Here is a 7,334-nt window from a genome sequence, read left to right on the forward strand (position 1 = left end):
GCTTAAAAATTTTATTTTTTATTTTTTTCCACTTTTGTTCCGAAAACTAAAATGTATGTGTCTCGAGTAGAAACTAACTAACCTAATTTCCCAAACATAGAAAAGAAAAGCTAGGGCCGCCCACAGGAAGCTCTCAAGACCGTGATCTTTTTTTATTCTTTTATCATTTTCATTCGTTTATATATATTTAAATGAGTACGTTTAGTGCGCATACAATTATCATTATTTTCAACAATGCGTTTAGAATTAATGGTGCTTATGTGCCTTACCAATAACATCAATTTATCAATTTATTCTTCCGAATAATGGAATAAATACCTTAATGACCTCGCAATAATCGTGGAAAACGAATTCTTCTATAATTAAAGACTTTCGACTCTATAGACATGTATTGAAACTAGAACACTATAAGGCACGAACATGAACCCCACGTGATACACAAGACTCGGGGTTTGTATAGATATTTGGCTATCTCCCATTTTCTTGCGTCTTGTATGCAATTTACGACGCAGACAAGCGATCCTATAAGTAAAGCATTTGATTTGATGAAGCAAATCGTACGATACTGTCTGCTAGGTTGCAAAGAAACGGAATAAATGTCACTGCGTGCAAAAGCGGGTCAAGGTCTTTTGTTGTGTTAGCTTATCACCGAATCCAATAATGTGCACCTACTATCTGCAAATGTAAACCAAGATTATGTTGATTCTAGCTGAGAGGTTTGCAAGTTTGCTGTTAAGATGACGTTCTAAGGTACATTACCAGAGCAATGAGAGGATGTGAACTGTTTTTATAGCTAGAATTCAACTCCCGCATTCTTCCCCTCCCGAAAAAAGATGGATAGATATGTGATATTATTAGAAAGTTGGTCCTTACTCGACGGGTAGGAAACTACTGCACAGCTACATGGTTTTGATTTCATATTCCTCATTAATACAGTTGTATTGAAATCGAGACGGACATATAATGTTGACAAAACTAGCCAATGTCTAGTAATGAGTAACGTTTACGTTTCGATAATAATTCTGTTTGCCTTTGCAAAAGATTTTTTCACACTTTTTCGCATATGCATATTTCAAAATATTTTCTACAGGAAGAAAGATGGTAAATGGGAAACTAGTCGCATAAATGTATTGGTGTTGTAATTTGAACTAAGTAAAAGTCTTCGTAAAAGTGCCTTATTACATGTTTTTGCAAAACGTAAAATTTTCCATGCACAATGGAGCACTTTCGTTGCCAAATCTTCAATTTCGAAAGTGCGAGGTTTTGGCACCTTGTCAAAATATTCAATTTTAGAGGTATGTAAATCTTGCAAATATTCTGCAGTTCCATAAAGTTTAAAGGCAGTGATCGGTTTTGAAAATCACCAGAGCAAATGCAGTTACACGCACGCACGCACGCTCGCACACTCGCGCGTGCGTACACACACAGACACACATACAGTCATTCATATATATATATATATATATATATATATATATATATATATATATATATATATATATATATATATATATATATATATATATATATATATATATAATATTGATTTTCTTCCTTGTCTACACGTCGTTTGCACTCTTGCAACACAGCTCATGTCAGTGCTCATTGGTATACCTACGTGTTAGGTGGTTTGGAATATCGGAATAAAGTTTGCGTCAATTCTCCACTTAAAATTGCAACCTCTCTTCTGTCTCTTTCGCCTGAAAATGATAATGCAACTCTTGTTTGCGTTGATTTTAAAATTCAAGTTCACCGAGTACAAGTGAGCGATGCCCAAGCATTGCTTGCAAATGAACAGGGGTTGTCTCATCAGTTAACGCAGGGTGTCCAGAAGAAATGGATCCTACGGTTATTCCAAACTTGGAATCTTCTAGCAACTTTAATAAATCGTTGATATATAATAGATATAGAAGCGTGGAACGCACTCCGCCGTGTCGGACACCATGTTGGATTGGTATAGGTTCAGACATAGTTCCATTTATAGCTACAGTGCTATAGATATTAGAGCATGATTCTATAATTCCAGTTAGGAGTTTGCCAGAAATTCCCAATAGGGAAAATTTTATGAAAAGGCCCTCGTGCCATACAGTGTCAAACGCCTTCCTTATGTCCAACAATGAGGCATATACTTCTGACTCTAATTACATACCGAATATAGCTTCATGTAAGTTAAACGATGCCGTTGTGCAGCTCAATCCATTTTGGAAACCCTGCTTATTAGGAAAATTTAGCAGTTTTAGCATTTATGTTATGTACCATGAATTTAGTCTAATATATACACATTTTTTAAATAGCTTATGCAAAACAGATAGTAAGGATACATCCCTATAGTTATCATGTTAATTTTGTTTTTGCTGCGAGCTAAGGATGGAATATGAACCATTTGGGGCATGATTGAAGTTTAATTATGACCTTCAAGGATAACGTTAAAAACTTAAGCGGAAATGTTAACATAAGGCCAAATAGCGGGAAATGACAAAGTTGAGACAAACCAGAAACAAACTTGAGCCGTTTGACATAGGTGACATGAAATGACATTCTTCAGAGTAGTTACTAATATAGGCAGAATAGAGACAATTATTCTAGCTTCAACGGGCGTGCTAAATGTTTGGCGGTTAGAAAAAGTTAATCCTGCTAAACGAGGTTGTGTGTTTCGGAGACGAAATTCAATGTGTTCAGTAAGTCTCGTTAAATAAATCGTCCAAGGGACGGTCGTCTGGAAGAATTTGTGAGACCTGGAACTAGAGAGGGAGATTTTGCTGCATAAAAAGAGCAAGTCTCGAATAGGCACAAAGGTATTGTCTCAAATGCATGAAGTATGTTAATTGATGTAAGTTTGTAATTATTTGTCGAATTTCTTCGTTTTAAATTCATACTTGAATTTTCATTGAGTTCAGGGGTTAATCGTGCATTAAATGGTCTTGAATGATATATGATTCGTGTAAGGTTGCCATCCAATATTCCATTGATATGAATGTATTGTGATTTGGTGGCTTGTATAGAAATCATCTATTGTAGGAATTTCATGCCTTACCCTGATACGATTGTGATAATTCTGTTGTCTGTCTTAAATGACATGCATCATGCATGCAAAGAATTTATTTTACTATGTCTACGTCAGTGTAATGCAAGCTAGCAAGTAACGCAGTTAAGATGAAACGTGAAGTCCATCAATTCATTTGTGTAATTAAGTTGTAAATTCTCTTAACCGAGGAACCCGTGATTAGCGGCCGACATCGTTCAGCTAGTAATTTAAATCCCACAGTTAGATGCAAGAGTTTATCTAAGAGGTCTAGTTATGTCATGGTTCCAGTTAGCAATCTGGCTAGCAGCTAAGGGAAGAGACATTAATATTATGATAATAGTGCGTGTGTGTGTGTGTGTGTTTGAAAACTGACCATATTAGCTTAGTCCCGTTGAGTTATGATAAGACGATATCTGACGTAAAAAGAGTGGGAATATTCTTCGATCACAGGGGAAGAAAAACCGGATAATATTCAGGTTGAGAATTATATTTATTTGAAGGAGAAAAATAGCTCCATACCTGTGCTACACAGTGGGAAGGAGTGCAGATTACAACCACGTTACGGTTGATGACCCGACGGGTTCACAGAGAGAGAGAGAAAGCGAGAGAGAGAGAGAGAGAGAGAAAGTGTGTATGTGTGAGTGTTCATGTCGGGGTTTATGTTCTACGAGTTTCATTCTCTGTAGTCTCGCCATAGTATTGATATCAACACCTTTATGTTGCTTTTAGACGAATCAGATGCATGCAGCAACCAAACTATTTTGAATCAACCCTATTTATAACTTCATAAGAATATTAGCTCAAATGTCTTCACACCTTAAAGGCAATATCTTCAGACCATAGTGGTCACTAGTTTTACATGTGTGTAAACTAAACTTGACAACTACGTGTTTCAGAGGTTATTTCAAATTAGAACGTGAATCTTCGACATTTTTAGAGGTGGGTGGGCTGGAGACCCAACAGAAAATTAAATTGCTTGTTTTAGTGGCAGTTGATGAAACATTTTGCCTGTTTGCAATTGTAATAATGCAATCTAGGTACTCCTATAAATTAGAATTAACTATATGCGTGGTTTATGTTGTGCTTATTTTATATCATATTGCCAAAACACATGGTGTAATGCCAAAAAACGCGTGGTTTAATGCCACAAATCCGTGGTCTAATGCCAACAATGCGTGGTATAATGCCAAATATGCATGGTATAATGCCAAACATATATGGCATAACCAAGAATACATGGTATAATGCCCAAACGAGTGCATAAACTGTATTGCATGCTTACTTGTATCAGATCTTTTCTTAGACATATGGGATGCAGACTGCGACTCTGATGATATGAAAAGATTGAATTAAATACGTTCTAGAAATTTTAGATATGTTATCCACGACTGGGTGTGGTGCAGGGATGGGAATAACCAAGAACTTTGCATCTGGGTTACAGCTAGGCTGCTCGTTTTATTTTTACTTTACTTTTCTTGATACTCGCTTGAGAAATAAGAAGATTGTAGTCAAAATTAACTTATTTGCTGTCAAAGGGCATATCAGAAATAACAAATATTATCTAGTTAGTTTGGTTTTGGATTTGGTTTTGTGGGGCTTAACGCCATTCTTCAGCAAATGATAGGATGTACATGGTGACCAATATATTTTTTGGCGTAAGAACTCCAGAAGACCCCGGGAAGAACCACCGACTCATGGAAAGTTACACATACCCACGTTGATAGAGCTATGACTCGAGTTTACGTGGATATAGGAGAGGTGTGTGAGTAATCTGCAAAGGCGAGCGCTTTATACCACATGGCAACCCATGGCCCCCTGGTCAAGTAAGTCTAAAATATAATAACATTCATCGGACTTGGCATTCATCTGTAAACTTGTTGTTAGATCAGAAGTTCTTGACTCTAAAAGTTGTCAATCGGGATAACGTCAGAAATTTCGATCAAGACGACATAGAAACCTTGAATGTAATTCGCCGCCATTGAGAACTATATCACACGACACAATATTTCGGCGAAGGGAGACATATTCACGAATGCATAACGATATGTGCCATTCGAACCATCTCTGTTATTTACCTTACAAGGATTGACCAAAAAGTAGCAATGCATCGCATTATATTTCATTCGCTTCTTTTCTGTTAAAATAGCCGAAGTGGTCAAAATGAAGGAGACAAAATCGCAGTCGGAACAAGATCTTTGGCCTTATCTATTGCATCATATGTGGTGCATTCCGCCAGAGGTCACTCACCAATCCTATCATAGTTATGTGCATTTTTACAACTGCATCTGAGTTTATTTCTCGAATTGACGGAGACGGTCGATCGATGTTCCATTGTAAAGCTGTATGATGAATACTTACTGTTCAAATTGTATTTGAGTTCATGTGATGCCCCGTGTATCTACCGTAGGAACAGTACGTTCCATCTGGCCGTGAGAGCATGTAACACATGTTCTGAAATTCAATTCATTTTGTCTCCTCTAGCTGACGATTACCATTCAATTTGCATTAAACCTGTAACTTGTGACCGTCATTTTCGTTTCAAGTACAGATTCTGACCTATCCAAATATATCACGAAATAAAGTGAGCATGTATAGTCCGGCGGGAGGAGGCTGTAATATTAAGTAGTTTTATGAACGCTCCATTTTCTCACTACACTTTCTTTCTATTCTTGCTTGCTCCCACTAGAAATGCACACTATACATTGCTGCAAAACAATCGTAAGTATTTTACTTTGACATTTTTATACATACTTTTCTACCTTGACAAGGTTGTTTCGAATTTTGGAGGATGTAAATATTATGGCGAATTTACAATGAGACCATTATATTGCTGAGAAAACGGAAATAACAATAAACACATCAAGTATGGATGAGAAATTAAGGAATTCAATGCGATATAATAGCAATCATTTATACAGTTTTCTTAAAATGCTATGTTTCTCAGAAGTTATAATTCTTTGTATTTTTATAAATTTAATCCGATGTAGAAGAGATTGGGTAGTTTGAATGCTTTATTTTGTTTTCCAAAATAGCTGCATCGCGAAGATAATAAAATACACCACCAACTAAAGTTTGCACGCAAAATTGGCAGTCTTTCAGGTCGAGGCAAATGTTTCCATCGTCAGTTCCCTAAAGGTAACAAATGATTGCATATTTGCCTTCTATATGTATTTTTCTTTTCTGTAAATCTTTAAGTAAAACAATATTCAAATTTTAATTCTGCTTTAGGAATTCTAAATCTGTCGGTGTTTGTCGAGTTTTCCGTAGATCATTTCCAAGTCTGTATATATTGGTGAATAAGTATTTCCTAATTGATTGTATCTAATCAGGATTTTGGGGAAATATTTGATTAAGCAAATAAGTTGAAACACAGTTTCCCATAAATATTATGAATGATCTTTATACATCTTTTCCTTACTAGTCCCTGATACATAAAATAGTTTGGATTGTTTATGATTAATGAGATTTACCCAATAACCAACCTTTCCCTATTTTATTTGTAAAAATAGACGGGTTTTACCCAGATCACCATAAAGCATATATGTCTGGTGGATTTATTAAACATTAATTCAGATCTTAGAATGTCTAAATAAACCAGTTCCATCATATCTCATTTTACAAAGAGCCAGATCTATGCTGTGTATGTAAGAACTGGAACTATTGAAATCAAAAGGTTCAAGCTGGCATTCTTTTCTTAAGAAGGTTCATAGCTTTCCTGTCTTGAATAATTAGGGTCTTGTCGCTTCTCAGTTTCTGTTGTTTTGTTTGTTTGTTTTACGTTGTTATTTTCTGCTATACCCGTGAATAATAAGTTATAGTGCAAATACCTTCCTCTCTGATGACTGTATTGAACGAAGTTCAACGGTGGTAGATGAGTCATGTTTCAGTCTACCTCCTGACATTCATATTATCAAGGATGCTGAGAAGCAACAGAAAATAAAAAAGCAAAAATTTAAAAAAGTTAGCATTAAGCAAACTTTTGCAACATCATACATCAAAAATATAACACAGACTATTCATTCACTCCAGTTAATCGGCTCAACTGGCCCATGCGTCGAAAGCGGCTTCTAAATAAACCGAATGATATACAACAACGTTATGATTCAACAATGTAAACTGACGTGAAAAGAAATTTGGATTTTCTCGTGATAGCTTATTGACTAATTTTGTTGCGTGATACTACGTACGGAAAGATTGACTAATTTTGTTGGGTGATACTATGCACGGAAAGATTGACTAATTTTGTTGGGTGATACTAGATACAGAAAGATTGACTAATTTTTTTGGGTGATACTAGGTACGGAAAGAT

The sequence above is a fragment of the Sinohyriopsis cumingii genome, chromosome 17 (assembly GCF_028554795.1).
Source record: "Sinohyriopsis cumingii isolate HCF-2022 chromosome 17, ASM2855479v2, whole genome shotgun sequence".
Classification (NCBI taxonomy): domain Eukaryota; kingdom Metazoa; phylum Mollusca; class Bivalvia; order Unionida; family Unionidae; genus Sinohyriopsis; species Sinohyriopsis cumingii.